Here is a 21,795-nt window from a genome sequence, read left to right on the forward strand (position 1 = left end):
TCTCTCCTCCTGCCTACATGTCATAGTACCTGCAGTGGATCTTGATGTTGTTTGGAACTCCTATGTGATGGTCTGGACAGATGTCTGCCTATTACACATTACGATCCTCTTCAACTGTCGGCGGTCTCTCTCAGTCGACAGACGAGGTCGGCCTGAACGTTTCTGTGTTGTACGCCTCCCTTCACGACTTCACTATAATATCGGAAACAGTGGACCTAGGGATGTTTAGGAGTGTGGAAATCTCACGTAAAGATGTTTGACACAAGTGACACCCAATCACCTGACCACGTTCGGAGGCTGTGAGTTCCGCGGAGCGCTCCATTTTGCTCTCTCACGACGTCTAATGACTACTGAGGTTGATGATATGTAGTACCTGGCAGTAGGTGGCAGCACAATGACCCTAATATGAAAAACGTATGTTTTTGGGGGTATCCAGATAACTTTGATCACATAGTGTATATTGACCACGGCCTGTTAGCCCGAAAGTTTTAAGTGATGTAATTCGTCAACTGTGCTACGCATGATTAAGACCATTTATCGTACGAATCTAAAGCAAGGAACATCACGGATAAATACCATATAGTCAACAAGTGATATAGTAGCAAGCACTCACCATAGTACATAGAAGCATCTGCGATTCAGGGACGCTCACTCGGTTTGGAAAGTGGCCAAGCCACTGTATGTCACCTCAGTAGCTCATCCAACATTAACATTTCAATCTTCTCATGTCAGTCAAGTCGGATGTTAGTGGTGTGACTGTGAAATGGAAACACGAAAGAACAACCACACATGGAACAAAATCAGGCAGATCTCGTGTGCTGACGGACAGGTATCGTTGAGCATTGTGGAGAGTAGTTCTAAAACATCGCATGAGACGAACAGAAGGAACCACTAATGAGTTTCAAAGTGCTGTGAGCAGTCCTGGTGGCACAATGCCTGTACATAGCCAGTTACAAAGAATGGGGGGCACTGGACGAGAAGTTTCTCATGAGCCATACTTCTCTTTAGTGAATATTAAGCCACACTTCAGATGGATGAAAGAACAACCAACGGCAATGGGCAGTGAATGACTGCAACGGGTCATTTGGGGTGTTGAGCCACACTATAACTTTGACAATCCTATGGAAGGTTTTGGGTTTGGTGAATGCCTAGAGGACGTTACCGGCCATCGTTTACAGTCATACCACTGAAGTAAAGAGGAATGATTTTATGGTATGTGTGTGTTTACGTGGATAGAATGTGCTCTTCTCGTTGCGCTTTACGAACAGCTAAATTCGTAAGGATGATGTAATGTGTGGTGTGTACAGTAGAGGAACAGTGACTGTATCAGCATGATAATGCACCCTGTTGAAAGACAGCGTCTGGGGCCTACGTACGCCGCTTTTGGTCATGGAAAGTGCCGTAACGGCTTGTCGACGAATACAGACAGGCATGCATGCATGAAAGAAGACGTGCTACTGGGTATTAGAGGTACAGCTGTGGACAGCAATATGGACCACCACCTCTGAAGGTCTCACTGTGTGGTGGTACAACATGCAATGTGTGGTTTTCATTAGCAATAAAAACTGCGGAAATAATATTTATGTTGATCTGCATTTCCAATTTTCTGTAGAGATTCCGGAATTCTCGGAACCGAGGTGATGCAAAACTTCTTTTGATGTGTGTAATAAACAGTGGTTGTGTTACAGAAAGAGCAAAGGAGACAATGACACCGTGAGAGAAACAGAGTAACACAATGGCAGTGGAACATAGTTGACAGTGAATGATAGGAAATGAGTGGATGAGACAGTGACAGGGAGAAGGAATAAAGAGAAAGAGAAAGTGGAACTGAATGAGAGCCAGTGATAATGAAAGACAGAGTAAATGACATTGACAACGAGGAAGTGAGTGGTAGTGAGACGAGATAGCTGCAGTAGGAAGGAGGAATGAGATATTAGCTGTAAGAAAGAGCGTGAAGGAGACAGTGACATTGAGAGAACACTGTAGTAGTAGGAGAGAACGGAGGGGACTGGGGCTGTGACGGAGGAGACAATGACAGAGGGACTCAAAGAGATAATGACAATGATTTGGGCTGAGTGAGTGAGACAGTGACAGTGACAGTGAGAAGGTACTGCAGTAGTAGGACAGAACGACAAACGGTAACCATCATTTTGCATATTCCTGTTCCTCTCTTAGTACAGGAAGCTAACTACTCTCTTAATGCACAGCTACTGCTGTTGCAGATACCTCACGTCACTCATTAGTCACGTTAGTTCCCCTCTTTGGTATAGTGGTAACTGACATTTTGACTTAGATGTGTAACAGCTCAAAAACACCAATTTCTAAATAACATCAAGAAATAATTTTACCATTTAAATGACCGGTTTAAAAATTGAATCAGAGGGATAAGTACTGCCCAAAAAACCACTAAACGTCCTTTACAGAGACTCAGATGTTCACAAGAAACAAGCCACCTACTCAGATATAATAAATCTTGACTATCAGAGACATTAATCAAGAAAATAACTTTACATTTCACTCAGTAAAATGTATGGATATTAATTCTCCCTCCCATTTACTAATATAACTAGCAGAGCTTCACTCATGACACCAGAGGACCAAAACACTCTTACTTCAGTGCTTAACGCAACTTTTAAAAAGAAACGTTAACACGCAGTTCGCAAAGGTAGAGCGACACTTCGACAGCTCACGTTATGAATCGCTGGCACCACAGTGCACAGACATGTCAAGAGGGTGTTTATTTTCTGCAAAGTGTGTTACACTAAATGGAATCTGTATTCCATTAAGTTACTGATAACACCAACACAAGCTACTCGTCTGGACAGAATCTGCATAAATCTCAGCACGCTGCTCTGCATTGGTAGAGGGGAATCTTCGCCTTAGTCATCATCTACGTCACTTGTTGTGTTCTTCTGGGAAAGGTGACTTCCCTAGCCAAGATCACTGCTCGCTGTTCAATTTACAGACGTGCACCACCCTAGAAATTTCTACTCATTTCTTTCATGTGAATAGATGAAATAACTTCACTGAGCACTCTTTTATATAATTGAGTTCTTTCAGTGAATCAAATGAGTACTTATTTACAGTTGTTAAGTGAGCTAGTATGCAAAATGTATCCCTATAAGCAATGGCTGAGAAATGTTTAATTTGTGGGTAGGCCTATGTACTGTTGGTGGGGAGTGATTGGCAAGGTTATTGTGGCACCTTCTTCCTGTCTATCATCTGCTGCAAAATCATGTAAACATATTGGCGAATTCATGAATGACCAGAAAGCTAATGCATTTTCCTCCGCATGAATTGTGATACTGGTAGACAGCATAAATGCCTTCGGTTCAGGATTTGTAGAGTGGGTTGCACTGACTGGAGCCTCTTATCACACACCCGCAATATATTTTGCAAAGTAGGTGTCAAAATGCTTGATGGAATAGGACTGATCACGTTCAAGTCTAAAACGTAATCTGCAGTAATGGACTGCGTGACTTACGTTGAAATATCCGGTTCTGTAACACCTAGTTCTCTCATAGAGAGAGCAAATCTAAGCCACTGGACCTCTTCAGATGTTGAGACAGTTGACGGTGGGGGATGCCTTCTCATGCTGTGAAAAATACTACTTCCGTTGATAGTGGAGGTAATGGACACAGTCGAATAGATATTGAGAGCATGTTCCATCTGGTTCAGGATCTTCAGTATGGTAGACAAATGACAGCTCCAGACGTTGAGCATTTTTTTGCGTAATAACTCACTTAACTAATGCAAATAAGTAACCACTTAATAAACCAAAAATCGCTATATAACAACGAGCTCAGTGTAATTGCATTTTCAATTTATTTAAGAGACCAGGACAGGAAACGTTGGGGATGTATGATCTGTCTGTAAACTGAACAGCGAGCACCGATCGCAATGGGGAAAGTTGCCCTTCCCATAAGAACACTACAGCTTCCTTCTACAATCACTAAGAATTGTTTTACCGTCTAGAAGTGTGGAACAGTGAGCAAAGATTTACGTAGAATCTGTCTATATGCGTTTCTTGCGTTAGTACTATTAGTAACTCATATCTGTGTTCCATTTAGTATGAAGTCACTTTGGGGAAAATAAACACCCTCTGGGAACGGTTCAGAATAATTTTGTGAAAGATCTCCTAGTTTCTTCTTGTGTCGTAGTGGGGTAGAGAGTGTACGGAATCGCCTGTTTGTTCTTCAATCTGAAGACCTACAAATAAGGGACGTACATGATTACATTCCGGTGACCTACCTTCCCTTATACATCTATGCCCTCCTCCCCCCTTCCAGCCTGTTACAGCACCAAAAGACAATTTGTCACCCACTACGGCTCTACTGCGCATAAGTGTGGTAAATACATTACTATTTGTACTTAACGAACTTTGTTTGAGAATAAACATTAATTTCACAGCAGTAAAACACTGTTTGTAACAATCTGAGATTTTCCTACCCTCAGCAACGCAGAAACTATTATACCCAGAGCAAAAATGACAAGTCGTTTTCGTAGGAAATTTAACTTACAAGGGGAGGCCGCCAATTGTGAAATTCAGATTCGATTCATACTGCGCATAATAAAAGCTCATGGCCAGAGGTGTAATGTGGCAAAGCACCAAGATGCACTTCTCAACCTTTGTCGACAAAATCGACAGTTAAAAGAAAGCGCTGCGGTGAAATACGATTATTAATTTTTTACAGCGTCGTGGCGCAGCGGTAAGCGCTCGGGTTCGTAATCCGAAGGTCGCCGGATCGAATCTCGCGGCATGCAACCTTTTTTTTAGTATTTGTTTTTTGTAATTCAAATGTGTGTACACACACACACACACATATATATATATATATATATATATATATATATATATATATATATATATATATATATATATATATATAAAATTCCCGGCAATCTGTTGCAACAATTATGCATATAATAAGTTGTTGAAAGTCGTTTGTCGTGGAAAGACTGGTGGCTTCGAACATCATTATGTTTTCCGCAAACAAAGTTGTATTTCATAAATGTTATTAATTGTCCTCATAATGTTAACCACGTATAGTTAACGGAAGACGTAGAAACGATATTCCGAAACGAATACGTATAGCGTAAGTCAAACGTTCGAATTAGAATAGAGACCCCACGAACACAAATTTGCTGTGGCAGGTATGAAATATAAACTCCGTTACTCGCTCGTTACACTTGGACAGTTGTTGAATGGGCCGGAACGAGCCGCCGCATAACAGCGTAGTTGCCTGCTAACTTCGAAAGAAGGTGGATGCGGTCCCTAGCGCAACTTATAACATCGTCGAAAATCGGTGCGGACGTGAGAGCTTTGGTACACCCTGTTAAACAAACGGAAAAATGGAGGCGGTACAACTGGAGAGCGATCCGCCTGAATTACAAAAAACTAATAATTAAAAAAATTGCATGGCGCGAGATTCGATCCGGCGACCTTCGGATTACGAACCCGAGCGCTTACCGCTGCGCCACGACGCTGTAGAAAATTATTAATCGTAGAGAGTATTTCACCGCAGCGGTTTCTTTTAACTGTCGATTTTGTCGACAACGGCTGAGAAGTGCATCTTGGTGCTTTGCCACATTACACCTGTGGCCATGAGCTTTTATTATGCGCGGTATGAACAGAATCTGAATTTCACAATTGGCGGCCTCCCCTGGTTAGTTTCATTTGGTACTTGTGGGAAACTTTCTCTCTAGAAGCGGCGGATTTCGAATTACTCAAGAGTAACTCAAAAAAGTCACATTTAGTCGCCCTCCCATCCCCTCACTTACACCCCACCAGTGAGTATTATATTAGTATTTTGTTCTCGGCAATTCCTCCTACCACTATACAAAGATTTTCGGCGACTCAAGTTTTTCCCCCTGTTCAACCTGTTTTAGCTTCCTTTGAGTGGGAATTTTTGCTGAAGCTGCTCTTAAACCAATTCCTAGCGAATAAATCACGCAAGGTGCAATGCATATGAGCATGCCTCAAGTCACATGACTGTACAATGCATGTAAGAATGACTGCAGTGAGCAAGCCTCCACTCATCAAACGGAAATGTGTAATTTCTTTATACAGAGAATCGAGTCCTATTTCAATCGAAAGTTCTATCGCAGCTCAGAAAACATTCATTTAAAGTATCCCAGTTTCGTCTGAATGAAGGCTACAAGGCTTTTCTAGACATTTTCTAGACATTGTCAGTAACAATCACGTGGACGTAAGTATGAAACAGAAAGATATGTTAATACTTTTAATCGTTTTAACAGAAACCTTATTCCTATTAGGTACACTTAAAAGGGGTGAAGAGTGATATATTGAATTCCTGAGTCTAACTATGGAAATCGTAAAATAGCTGACCAAACAATATTGTGTTAATCTTGAATTATATTTCTGCATCATGAGCAAAGAAATGGAGAATATTCATGAAGATATTTACAATGGAAGCAAATGCAAATGCGTTACCTCATTCAGTATACCCCGAAATGCAGGGAACGGTATCACTAAATTAAGTTTCCGCACTATCACAGCCAACACTAGAAGCCGAAGTCCAAAAGCGTGTCCGATTAGAAGCAAACAAACAACCGTTGCCATCTACCTGTAACAACATTAGCTCCGGTATCGCAAAGAGAACTACTCCACCCATGAGATCAGGAACAAGATTACCCGTGACAAAGATTACAAAATCTACTGTCATTTCTCCTCATACAGACACCTTGTAAAGGCTTTACAGCGACGAGGTAACTCGGGGAATGTCTGTGATGTGATAAAAAAAATCAACCAAAAAAGCACTATATACAAAAAAACACGTTGACGGCAAAAGATTCAAAAACATAAAATGACAGGATTTTATTTGCATTTGGAAAGAAATATAGAACAAAAGAATTAAATACGGATGATCCAAGGCCACGTAGCATTAAACAACACAAAATCTGAAGTATGGCATCTACACAAGGCAGTATAAAATATGATCATAGATAGAATATGACATGATATAGATTGGATGTCCCACTGTCAGGAGATCCTGAAGAATGTAAAACACGTCATAAAACAAGAACGTTTCGCACATATTTACAGGAAAATGAAATATGCTGATTACCCTTATACAGATAGCAGCGTAAGTGGTCCTCATGGATATGAAATAAGTAAAAAAATATTAGACATTTCATTTAAGGAGTAACAACAATCTTGTCACAAAAACTATAAATGTACAGTATACCGAGATGCATATTACAATTCTTAGGCTATTGTACCTATGAATTATCACAGAGAAAATCATTTTGCAACACTTATTTACATTGATCAGTTTAGTACACCGAAGATGTGCAGAAGTCATATTTTAAGTAACACTTACGTTATTTGATGTTATTCATAATGTGTAGTCGGTCCTACTAAGAAATTCCTCAATGGAGTAAAGGAGTGGGCCACTAATAAATTCTTTACTGTCAACATAACTTTATAAGTTGCTAAAATCTTTACTTCTGTCAGCAAGTTATTGAAAACGTGTGTTTATGAGTAATGGACATATTTCCGAACTGAAGCAAGTGACTTCAGAACATTAGGAAGATTATTCTTATTTATAGTATTGATTCCATGATAAAAGATGTTGAGCTGGAAAGGAAATATAGTATTTGTGACGACCTTCATAAAGGAATAAACGTACTGGAAGCGGACCTTCTCTAATTCACACTACAAATAATTGCTATTACACTCTTTCAGACTAGGAAAACGTCAGCTTGGCTGTATGTCTTACCGAGGACAATTATCCTGTATGACGTTACATAATGAAAGTAAGTGAATTATGCAACTTTTTTTACTTCTACATCACCTAAATCCGACAACATCCGCGTTTCAAATAAAAATTTGTTTGGTCGCTTAATTAATCTGTCGTATGTTTTTCTCAATTGACTTTACTATCAACATGTAATCCGAAAAATACAGAACAGATAATAAACTGCTTATACATTAACGAAACAACGCAACGGACAGAGATATTGGCAAACTAGACATTATTCCTTAATACGAGGTATGTCCACAAAGTAAGTTCCGTTTGGTTATATAAAAGAAACGTGTGCAGATACAGAAAAATATTTATTGTACAAAAATCTAAAACTGTTGTACTACATTTTTACATAGCCTCCGAAATTTTGTAAGCACTTGTCATAGCGAAGCACAAGTTTTCGCATGCCTTCTTCATAGAAGGTTGCTGCATGTGTATTCAACCAGCTCGTCATCATCGTTGAATTGTTGACCACCAAGGACAGATTTTAGGTATAAGAAGAGATGAAAGTAGCTACGAGCGAGGTCCGGGCTGTACGAAGGATGATCAAACGCGTCCCAGTGAAATTCCCGTAAGAGTTGTTTGGTCACGTTCGCCGTGTGAGGTCGGCCATTATCGTGGAAAAAACAGCACCTTTTGACAGTAATCGTCGGCGCTTGTTCTGTATTGCACGGCGCAATTTCTTAATGGTCTCGCAGTAACCATGTGCATTGATTGTTTGGCCTCGTGGTAAGAAATCAATCAGCAAAATGCCTTTTCTGTCCCAAAAAAGTCTGTGTCACCTGGCCACCAAGAGCTGTTGCAGGACGATTGATTCACGGATCCAGTTATATGGCTCCTTCCGTGTATTGCAATTTTACGACTATGACGAGTGGGCCTGAAAATGGCATCAATGTAATGCCGAAACTGGCAGCACATAGAAGTTCACAAAATAAAATAAATTTCTACAAAACATACGGCTGTTGGTAAGTTATTGCATCAAGAAGTTCATGCCAGCCGTCCACCCACGATCCATGATGGATCAACGAAGATCAGGTAGGAATGTTCGTATGTCCTCGACGCTGTTTAAGATTTACGTGGCTGACTTGATAGATACTTATAACAGGGCAATGCTCCTTTTGGAACGAAACTAGGTGGCCTACAATATGGGATACTCCATGGTGACAGTTAAGTCACTATTCACGACAATAGATCAAATGTCTCATTTTCAGAACCTTGTCTCTATATAACGTGTGAAGATGATAAGGATACCAGTCACGCATCATGAAATCTGCCTGGTAAACCTCAGTTGTTTCATTACGAGAAAGTTCGTAGAGAGGCAATACTTCGGCTTTAGGGTTGGAAGATCAGACAGCGAGGTCATCGGTCTCATCGGTTTAGGTAAGGACGGGGAAGGAAGTCGGTCGTTCCCTTTCAAAGGAACGAACATTTGTCTGGAGCGATTTAGGGAAATCAAGGAAAACCTAAATCAGGATGGCTGGACGCGGGACTGAACCGCCGTCCTCCCGAATGCAAGTCCAGTGTGCTAGCCACTGCGCCATCTCGCTCGGTTTCATCTTTAGCAATCGATTTAAGAAACATGAATTCTAGAGTCTTACCCCTGGATAATTTTCTGCAGAAGCCCATAAATGAGATGGTGAAGAAAGTTTATAAAATAGTGATTGTTCTCACCGTGGTGTACAGAACAGAATGTCGGGGTTCGAGAAAGAAAGACTTTCTGCAGCAGGAATAATCGAAAAAGGAAACTTTTTTTACACATGTAACAGTTTGTAGTAGAATAGATAAAATCAGTAACAGCTACTTAAGAACAAAGTTGGTGTAAGATCTATAACAGACAAAGTGGCACAACAGGAAATGAAATGAGAGGAAAAAATATTGCGTATTGAAAGACTATGATTCCGTGGCAAACCATGACTCATAAACGTTTCGAGGGAATATCAGTGGCGAGACTGTGAAACTGTAACATACGTACCTTATCGTAAACCTTGGAAATCTAAAGAATACACCTTGAAAATCTAAAGAATAAGAAGAGGATTTCTGTGTGAATCTTTGGGTGCATGAGGTATGCACGTAAAGTCATAACTTTACTCAAACTAACTTGAAGAACCCGTTTGTAATTAAATACAGTTGGCCTGAAACTTACTGTATCGTGAAAGTAGGAGAACATGATTTCCACAAAGAAATTCGTCAATCGAGCTACCTATTTACACTGCAATATCTTTGGGAGGAATGTATACGTGGCTATATTCAAATTATCAAGTTTATCGATATTCGGAATCCGATACAAGGCCTGCTATTTAATAAACCTTCCACTCACGTATATTGCTGACAGATAATTGCAGCCGATAAAGCAGGAGACCGCTCTCAATTTCCGAACGCGGACGCTAAGGCATAGAAAGTTATACACCGTTGTTAATTAAGGGCATTCCGTTTTGGTACATACGTGCTCCTTTTATTTTTTTTAAGGAAGGTATTTTTCTGCTTTGTTTCCTACCCTATAGCATCCAGAGGACACAACAGCCAATCCTATAGATAGTAGTGTTTGTAGACTCGTACTCGCACGATAATGAAGTAAATTACTTCATTTCCTACGAAACTGGAAGTCACCCGATACCAGATTTGCAAGACCTCCATTCAGCAAACTTCTTTTCCAAGGCATTTTCAATAGTCTGTCCAGTGGTCTTATAAAATGTAGAAAAAGAGTAGATTTCTTTTGTGTTGTAGACAGCTTAGTCTGTTTGGAATGACTTATTTTTTACGTTCAGCTCAACCGAATTTCAATAACATGATCGACTTCAACAGTACAAATCATTCGCTGCTTTTTAATGAGTTTCCCCCTTTAGATTCTTAAAGTAACTTTGTTTTATTTACATGAATTTCTCATATTTATTGGTAAAAATTTCGATTTTACAAAAATATCCATTGAAGTTATCAGTCTTGTTACATTTTTAATTTTCATCGAGAAGAGTAACGTTATTTACGGAAAACGACTTTTCTTTCCACCTAGTTTATATTTTTACTAACGTCTTGTAGTTTTATTATACTCTCTCTTTTGTTGCTTCAATGGTACCTATAGTCGATCTTTTTCTGTATGTATTTTTTTTTCAAAGTGTTGGTTTTGAAGAATAAGATAAGTAAAAATAAGAGAGTGTGACTATAATTTTGATGGGAGCAATCAAGGCTGCCCATTTTTGACACGACGCTGCGTGACCGGGAAAAGTAATTAAAAGTTTTGTATCGGTATTACGCTTGTAATAAAACAATGTGCTAAAAAGAATTCGGGCATCATAATGAAACTTCTGAGTGAAGAAGGGTTTTAACAGTGATCGAGCGTGCTCTTATAGGCGCGAGAACGGTGCTCAAACGACCGCATCGTCGTGTTAAGACGACCGTCGTAGAACAATTGCTTCGAATAATTTTCTGAAAAGCCTCCGACGATCACATTAGGACAAGGAATGAAACAGATGGCAAACGATAAAACTAAACATTCATATTATTATAATTCAAGTCAAACAGCGCTGCCTTTTATAATTCATCCGGTCAGAAAGAATGTTACCAAGTAAAAGGGTACAATATGATGCTGTGGCACCAGAATTTGTCTTTAAATCAAGCAACTAATGAAATACTGTAAGTGGCACATACAGGGTCTTTCAGTAAAAGTATTCGCCTCTGTAACCTACAAACTAATAGCTGACGGGAATTTTTATTGTGATAGGTCAACGTTAGAAACGTTACACTTTCTGTGGAACTATGGACGCAGTTTATTGTGTTATTTTCCAAAAAGATACAGCAAAGAGATACAATTTTTGAAATGGAACAATAAGTGTTTCTGTAGTGCACTGGAATCACTGAAACCAACTGTATACACATCAGTTTAAATCACATTCCTGTCACGTTTACTTTGGCAGTTACAAAACTTCAAAGTTTCAGGGGCGGATACCATACGCTCTACACAACGCAATACGCCTTCTAAAGTGCTTCGGACGGGACGTGACGTCACTGGTGTCGTGGAGCGACACGCTTCCTCGCCGCGCTTTTACACTGCCGACTGTAGCCGTATATGACTGTATAAGAGACAGTCTCTGGTACTCCATCAAGAAAAGTAGGACTGCATCAGGACGTAGCACTTGAATAATGATAACAAAACCAGGGTCTGTATTAGAATCCAACGTCGTTTAGTCTTTTTAACACATGCTAACAGTTTCAACATCAAATATCTCGGGGCCTGAAGATGACACCATGTGGTGTCGGAAGTGGTAGCATGTGTTAAATATAATAAGCGACGATAGATTCAAATACAGCCGCTGGTTTTATTATCATTATGCTAGTGTATGCGACAGGTCGAACCACACAAGGAAACGGGTTTGAGTGAGCCGCAGTTACTGGCATCGGATGAAGATTGCACACACGTATATTGACTACGACAGCATGATGCTGACGCTCGGCGAATGCCGATACGACGCCGCTGAAGGAGCCATGGCGTTTGCTGTGAGATATCCAAGGAGAAGAGCCCCGACAGCCATCACGTTCTTATGTCCTGAGCAACGACTTTGGGAAACAGACAGCTTGTGACAGCGCAGCAGTAATAGACGAAGACCTGCAAGAAATGAAGAGACGAAGGTGTTTGTTTCAGCTGCAATACACCGCGACCTCCATGTCAGTTTATGAGACCTTGCTGCAGTCGCTGGTATTAGCCTTACATCTGTGTGGCGTATAGCACAGGGACACGTGTTTCACCTGTACCACCTGTCACTGACCCAAGAGCTGCAAGGGAACGACCTCAGACGGAGAATTTCACTTGAGACTACTTACAAAGTGTTATGTTCTCCGATGGGTCCACTTTCAGAAATTATGGTCCTGTGAACCGTCGTAACATGCACTACTAGGCCGCAGGCAATCTTAGGTCGGTACGATCTGTCAAACATCAGCTTTGGTGGCTTATTAATTTATGGTGTGGAATTCTTAGAGATGAAACCATTGGTCCATACCGCTTCACATGTACGCTGTCAGGTGAGATGTATTGGACTTTTATAGTCGACACTTTGGGTGCTCTGCTTGAACATGTGTGATTCCATATGTGGATGCAGCACGATGGTCACCCAACCCATTCTACGCGTGCTGTTGTGAAAGAACTGATCAGATTCCCTGGAAGATGGGTGGGGCGCCGTGGCCCTCGTGAATTGCCCACATGGTCGCCTGATTTAACACCCGTAGATTTCCTTTTGAGAGGATATCTAAAGTATCGTGTTTATGTCACTGATCCCACAAACCCAGACTATCTAAAACAGCGCATCGAGGAAGCACGTATCTCTGTTACACCGGCGACGGTACATCTAGTCTGCAGACCCTTTAGATGGCGCATTACATTGAATATTGAGCAACGTGGACACATCTTTGAGTACCTCATTTAAATCAACATTCCACCGCCATCACTCCACACCCACTTAATATGTGCAGCGTGTGGCACCTGCCGTCATACTTTGAAGGGTTGTAGCTCCCAAACTAAACATGATAGGTTTGTGTTTAAACTGATTTGTACATAGCTGGTTTCAACGATCCCAGTGCATCATAGAAACACCTATTGTTCCATTTACAGATTGTCTCTCTTTGCTGTAACTCTTTGCAAAATAAGACAGTAAAATATTTTCATAGCTCCACAGAAAGTGTAACGTTTCTCATGCTGACCTGCTGCAATAAATTTCCTGTCACCCGTTAGTTTGTAAGTTACAGAGGGAAACACTTTTACTGAAACAACCTGTATAAAATACGTGCTATCTCTGAGATTGGGAAGCTGTGCGATGATCTACATCTACATCTACATCTACATCTACATCTACATCTACATCCATGCTCCGCAAGCCACCTGACGGTGTGTGGCGGAGGGTAACTGTCGGTTCTCCCTTCTATTCCAGTCTCGTATTGTTCGTGGAAAGAAGGATTGCCTGTATGCCTCTTTGTGGACTCTAATCGCTCTGATTTTATCCTCATGGTCTCTTCGCGAGATATATGTAGTAGGGAGCAATATACTGCTTGACTCCTCGGTGAAGGTATGTTCTCGAAACTTCAACAAAAGCCCGTACGGAGCTACTGAGCGTCTCTCCTGCAGAGTCTTCCACTGGAGTTTATCATCTCCGTAACGCTTTCGCGATTACTAAATGATCCTGTAACGAAGCGCGCTGCTCTCCGTTGGATCTTCTCTATCTCTTCTATCAACCCTATCTGGTACGGATGCCACACTGCTGAGCAGTATTCAAGCAGTGGGTGAACAAGCGTACTATAATCTACTTCCTTTGTTTTCGGATTTCATTTCATTAGGATTCTTCCAATGAATCTCAGTCTGGCATCTGCTTTACCGACGATCAACTTTATATGATCATTCAATTTTAAATCACTCCTAATGCGTACTCCCAGATAATTTATGGAATTAACTGCTTCCAGTTTCTGACCTGCTATTTTGTAGCTAAATGATAAGGGATCTATCTTTCTATGTATTCGCAGCACATTAAACTTGTCTACATTGAGATTCAACTGCCATTCTCTGCACCATGCGTCAATTCGCTGAAGATCCTCCTACATTTCAGTACAATTTTCCATTGATACAACCTCTCGATACACCGCAGCATCATCTGAAAAAAGCCTCAGTGAATTTCCGATGTCATCCACAAGGTCATTTATGTATATTGTGAATAGCAACGGTCCTATGACACTCCCCTGCGGCACACCTGAAATCACTCTTACTTCGGAAGACTTCTCTGCATTGAAAATGACATGCTGCGTTCTGTTATCTAGGAACTCTTCAATCACACAGTTGGTCTGACAGTCCATATGCTCTTACTTTGTTCATTAAACGACTGTGGGGAACTGTATCGAACGCCTTGAGGAAGTCAAGAAACACGGCATCTACCTGTGAACCCGTCTCTATGGCCCTCTGAGTCTCGTGGACGAATAGCGCGAGCTGGGTCTCACACTACCGTCTGTTTCGAAACCCATGCTGATTCCTACAGAGTAGATTTCTAGTCTCCAGAAAAGTCATTATACTCGAACATAATACGTGTTACAAAATTCTACAAGTGATCGACGTTAAAGATATAGGTCTATAGTTCTGCACATCTGTTCGACGTCCCTTCTTGAAAACGGGGATGACCTGTGCCCTTTTACAATCCTTTGGAACCCTACGCTCTTCTAGAGACCTACGGTACACCGCTGCAAGAAGGGGGGGGGGGGGGCGGCCGCGGTGGTCTAGCGGTTCTAGGCGCGCAGTCCGGAACCGCGCGACTGCTACGGTCGCAGGTTCGAATCCTGCCTCGGGCATGGATGTGTGTGCTGTCCTTAGGTTACTTAGGTTTAAGTAGGTCTAAGTTCTAGGGTACTGATGACCTAAGCAGTTAATTCCCATAGTGCTCAGAGCCATTTGAACCATTTGGGGGGGGGGGGTCAAGTTCCCTTTGTGTAAAATCGAACTGGTATCCCATCAGGTCCAGCAGCCTTTCCTCTTTTGAGCGATTTTAATTGTTTCTCTATCCCTCTGTCGTCTATTTCGATATCCACCATTTTTTCATCTGTGCGACAATCTAGAGAAGGAACTACAGTGCAGTCTTCCTCTGTGAAACAGCTTTGGAAAAAGACATTTAGTATTTCGGCCTTTAGTCTGTCATCCTCTGTTTCAGTACCATTTTGGTCACAGAGTGTCTGGACATTTTGTTTTGATTCAGCTACCGCTTTGACATAAGACCAAAATTTCTTAGGATTTTCTGCCAAGTCAGTAGATAGAACTTTACTTTCGAATTCATTGAACGCCTCTCTCATAGCCCTCCTCACACTATATTTCGCTTCGCGTAATTTTTGTTTGTCTGCAAGGCTTTGGCTATGCTTATGTTTGCTGTGAAGTTCCCTTTGCTTCCGCAGCAGTTTTCTAACTCGGTTGTTGTACCACGGTGGCTCTTTTCCATCTCTTACTATCTTGCTTGGCACATACCCATCTAACGCATATTGTACGATGGTTTCGTCGCTTTCGCTAAACAGAAAAATCTTCCTACTGTTTTTAATATTTCTATTTACGGCTGAAATCATGATCGCTGATTCTCTGTTCTGCGTTAACTGTTTCAAATAGTTCGGGTCTGTTTGCCACCAGAAGGCCTAATATGTTATAAAATTTGGGATTATACAGCCCCCTTGAATGGGATTCACAAAGTTTTTCACCACTAACTTGATGACGCAACTCAACAAGCCACTATTAACGTATGTTCATTCCATCGTATTCATAGTTTGCCACAAATAATGTCACTAACTTTTTTTCACTTTGAAATTACATAATGCATATCACATTAAATCACATACATGAATTAACACATTTCACATATTTCATTGACGTATATAAAAGATGGAAGTATACACAGGAAAAAGGTTTCTCCTTTAGTTTAAATGGACTGTCATTTGTCATCTCTCACAGATGCTAATTGTTCAAATATATGAGAACGATCTATGTAGTCTCTTTTATTACTGTTCTTTGAAAAGTAAAACATATACCCAAGGATATGAGGTGACAGGTGACACCAGAGTTTGACGGACAGTTCCATTTAGGACAACAGAACCCAGGAGAGGAGGTTATTTTTCATGTTGTCACTGAACGTCACGTCTGTACCGGGATGTTACTCAGTTAGTCGTCAGGTCTTTCACAAGGGCCGGAATCAGAAAATAGTTATTCAGCAGAATCAGTGAAGTTTTTGCACAATTCTATCAACGGTTGTGCTGAAATAAAAGTTTCAAGAACAAACGTACAAAATTTCCTTTCTAGAACAACATGAAAGCAGATATATATATATATATTTACATATATCTTAAGAGATCCATTGAATGCCCTGAGCACTATGCGACTTAACTTCTGAGGTCATCAGTCGCCTAGAACTTAGCACTACGTAAACCTAACTAACCTAAGGACATCACACACATCCATGCCCGAGTCAGGATTCGAACCTGCGACCGAAGCGGTCGCTCGGCTCCAGACTGTGGCGCCTAGAACCGCACGGCCACTCCGGCCGGCGATCCATTGAATCTCATCAAGGGATATAGGTTTCTTATAATCTAGTACATATTTTGTTGTGAAGCGCACAACACAACTACTGCCTGGACGATGTAACATGTCACACGTCTTTACGCCAGGAGTAGATCGTGTCTACGTTGAGTTATAATTTTTGTGTTCCTTTTGTTCACATCATTTGGACTGTGCAACAATGCCGCAACTATCAGTTCTGTAGTATATAACGGAGAGTGTAGCCGGAATAACTGGCGCTTGGCCGTGAACCCAGCAACCAGTCGGTCGATGAAGCTGCAATGTGGACAAAGTGTTCGCTTGCTAATGTCTATATGGAATGTCTTGTAAACCCTTCCAAGGACATCCCTCTTCCACACATTGAAACGCAGTCACCCAGGTGCTCATGGGATCAAATCTGGGTAAGCAACCTCTTCACCTTCTGTTTACGTCCGTACGTTGTCAAAGTGTTCCGATTGCACACAGTACCACACGCCAAACGTGCGGTTTCTCACACACGGTAAGTCATTTGTAGATTTCTTGTCTCAGTTACATACATTTAACCTTTCTTTAAACACTCTCAGTTACATACATTTAACCTTTCTTTAAACACTCTGAAACTTCAACTTTAACTAAGAATTTCTAGTTCAGAGCCTTATAATTTACATTGGATAGTTAAAGTCTCGCTTAGTCCCCGCGAATCTCGTTATCAGTCATAAAATTAAACATCTTTTCATTACAGTTAGATAAAGAAACTTGTACTTAGTTTTCATTTCCATATTTCTTCCTTGTCATGTATAGTAATATTTACAATGTATCTTCGAATTGGTGAGCAGATTTTTAGGTCAGGTTAAGCCGATTTTGCTTTAAAATTTGCTACTATGTGGGCTCAACATCATTTAAAGTTTTGACAATAGGCATTACCTGTGTCACGGAAGTAGAACCATTTCCTCATAGCAGAGCAAAGGCGCGCAAAGCAAACCTAAAATAAAGAACAGCTCAAACAAAGGACGGTTGTATCTTAAGATAAACACAACTTTTCATTGAAATATTCGTCCATCGTCATTATTTACAAATACTTATTTACATAAAGGTGAAGAATCAGCGACTCATCTAGAACCAATAATTTAACCTCATAAACATAAATTAGTAAAACATTGCACAACTACAACTAATGTGTTAATTTCATTACAAACCCTTACATTTTACTTTCAGTATTCATTTCGAAAGCTCAAGTAAACTTTAATTAGTTCAGAGTCATCGTTAAATGACTGTATCCTTGCACAGCAAAGCTTGAAGGCTAATATACTCGCACACTCACGATATGTATTCGTTAATAGAAAGGTAATGACTACTTAAGAAATGTTGAAACTGTTTTTCAGTGCTGTAGCTGATAGTACGTCCGTTATTATGATTATGTGTTACTGTGGCCGTTATTGTGGTCGTTATTGTGGCCGTTATTGTGTTTACGTCATGTCTTCATGTATAAGGTCGATTGACTCTAGAATGGGCATAAAATGTTAAAGATCCTCTTCCGCTACATGTACGAGTTTCTCACGAATATCTAGAGATAACTTCGCCTTCGAATTCTCAACACATCTTTGTCAGAAATAAGCTAAATCCTGTAACGAGTTTTGTTTACATGTTTCTCGAAATATCATCGGAGACTACCTTGTTTAGTATGAAAGGGCTCCGGATGGAAGACCCGTTTTGTCATTCTCTCTTGATGGTCTATAGAGCAAAACTTAGATAAAAATGCTCTTTCAGACTGCTCATAATTTTGACAGAGTCCTGCTGGGTCCTTGGCCCAAGGTGCTCCGTCACCTAGTATGTGCCGTGTGGTGAAACGGATCTTTTGCCGTTCACTCCAATACTATGGTAAAACGCCTTTACATGCTCGTATTAACACGCTCTGTTTTGGTGCATTTTTATCGTGTATCAAGATTTGGAGCAGCTTATGGTTGAGCACTTTCCTCAGGCGTGATAGAAGAGGGTGATGTTGCAGTCGTACTTTATATGGCATACAGTTTCGCGATAAGTTACTGAAATTACCATGTTACTAACTACACCTGGAATACTGTAACAAAAGTAAACATCGAGCATCAAGTCACACTTTAACTTTGAGCTTTACGTTTGTTTAGTCTATTACTGAATAGGAGAATTTACTATACACGAATGTATTATGATCACTGTAATGTCAGCCTTGAGGGTTGCGCATAGCATTACTCTGCCTTTATCAATATTTCTTAAATGGGCACCTCGACCACCACTCCATTTGCATATACGATTTTCTTGTATGAAGTTGTGTGGTGGGATGATTACTTAACCTAACAGTTTGTCACAGGATGATTACGTTAGAAGTGTCGTGTTCGTTGCCATATCGTACACATATTTCAGTGATTTTGTTTATGCATGTAATTTTGAATAGACATCAGACATCATATCAAATTTATACCACGAGCTCCCTGGTATATTGTACTCAATCAGCGGTACGGCTGTGAGCTATACCATTTTGCATATAGTTACCATGGTGATCGATTTCGGGCAACTGATGTCGATGTATATACTGTGTTTGGATAAATAAACTGAACTATATTTTTATCCTAAAATTACATTTTAAAAATGAGTTTATATGTTCAAAATGTAATTTATCGTAAATTTTCTATTTAAAAATGTTACCTAATTCTGTCAAAAGCAATTTTAATGAGATAGGAGTGAAGAAAGCATTTGTATTATGGCAGCCGTAGTTTTAAATTTATACTAGTACATATCGGTTCTCTAGTACCAAAATGTAAACAGTGGTATACAGACTCAGCTGTAAAAAAATAGTACTAGCTCCGTGGTATTAAGTGAACGAGTCGGCTAGGACATCAGCACAACATTACTATTAATATTTGGGTCAACATTTTTAAAACTTTAAATCCTCTCTCGCAAATCACACCCTACGGGAAGAGAGGGAGAGTTTTAGTTTTAACTAATCAAAATTTACGAAGTAAATAAGAATTTTTTATTTAACCGTAACCATTTTGCACGCAGAAATGAGAATATGGATTTTCTTGAATTACAGCGCCAACTACCAAGAATCAATATAAATGTTCAAGACAAAATGTACGTAGTTTTTTATGTAGAACCTGACTCTGCAATAAAAAATTGGGGTTCCCATTTGAAATTTTAAAGTTGCCTTCCGCCCCACCCCCAGGGGCTTGGGTGGCGGTCTAATTTTAGCACCAGCAGATATCCCCCTCGAAAATAATCAACTTTGGATTCTACTCATTTTTTCGTGTGACGCTTATTTCCCGAACTATTCTGGTTTGTAAACTTAAAATTTACACACTGTATGTCATAACAATCAATAGCACACATGCCTCTCCCCCCCTAGTTTAAGGCATGCGAAGTCACAAAAACGAAATACAAATATGTACTTCATAGTAGAATTGCGCTGCATGAAGGCTAGCACTATTTTAATTTATACTAGTTTTAACTCACAAGAGTTTTCCATTGAATATGAAATCAATCGTAATTCACACAAATGTGGTAGCAACCATATTTAAACCATCTCTTCTTTCCATAATCAGTTATGCCATCTTAGCAAAACAGAAGACATATAATACTTAGGAAATCGTAAACGACTTTAAAATTATGTGTAAAACTCATGTTTTTGTGCTCGGAAGAAAACTGGTATTAGATTTTGCGAGTCCCGTAATGTGTCTAAAGTTAATTATTAATATTAATTCACCTGATGCATTTGAGTTACAGTTTTATGCGTAAAACGTGATCCTTTGGCCACTAGTATTAGTTGAATAACCGTTAATTTTGAAAACAATCATTTAATTGAATTTCAATGTGGTATCATAACCTCTTCCGATAATATCTTACATGATTTTGGAATTAGCCAAGTGAGTAAGTATCCCACAAAATCTATCATACTCTTACGAACTTTAGTTTTTATAGAGCCTCCATTTATGGTAGCAAAATATAGGGGATGAATCAACTGGTTTTAACATTCGAAATATTGAGTTCTTACACGAACTCTAAAACACAGTTTCAGAAGAATTGTATTGGGTGACTATCTATGGAATCAATAAGCAATCAGTTATACCAAGATCGTGGTATCACGAGAAGACCTAGGAGCCCCCAGAGTCAGCCATTCTGAAGAAGCCTTCAACATAACCCGAAAATTGTAAATAAATATTTGATTTTAACCTAGAGACACTATTCTTAATACTTCACTGGTTTTGAACTAAGTCTTGTAATAGGGCTACGAGAAGCTGGATGTTCCTTCTTCGATAGTCCACAAAGACTTGGCAGGTATGTAGCCAGTGTATATTACTGCTGGCAGAGATAGTCACGAGGACGTAGTCTCAAGAAGACTGAGCTCCGGACTGCCACGTGACATTGCCGTGAGGGAAGACCACTGTGTTCTGCGTACGGCTCTGTCGCATTGTACAGCAGCAGTCTGAGAAGCAGTTGACACCACAATGACACAACGAACTGTCACAAATCTGTTAGTTCAAGGACAACTCCGAGTCAGACGCCCTGTAGCGTGCATTCCACTGAACCCAAACCACCGCCACCTGCGACTTCGGCGGTTTCAAGCGAGATCTCGTTGGAGGACAGCTTTCTGATGAAGGCTGGTTCTGCCTCGGTGTTAGCGATGGCCGTGTATTGGTTAAAAGCATGCCAGTTGAGGGACAACCTGTCTGGGGGCTAGAAAAACTGGACCGAAATCTGGAGCTATCGTCTGTATGCGATTTCGTATGACAATAGGAGCACCCAGACTAGAAATTTGTACGTCAATCAGGTGATTCGACTCGTTGTGCTGCCATTCTTGAGCAGCATTCCACGGGGTGTTTTCGAACTGGATGACGCTCGCCCACATACCGCTGTAGTACCCCAACATGCTCTACGTTGCCTTGGCTTGCTCGATCACCAGATCTGTCTCCAATCGAGCACATATGGGACACCATGGGATGACAACTCCAGTGTCGTCCACAGGCA

This window comes from Schistocerca nitens, chromosome 1, assembly GCF_023898315.1.
Source record: "Schistocerca nitens isolate TAMUIC-IGC-003100 chromosome 1, iqSchNite1.1, whole genome shotgun sequence".
Classification (NCBI taxonomy): Eukaryota; Metazoa; Arthropoda; class Insecta; order Orthoptera; family Acrididae; genus Schistocerca; species Schistocerca nitens.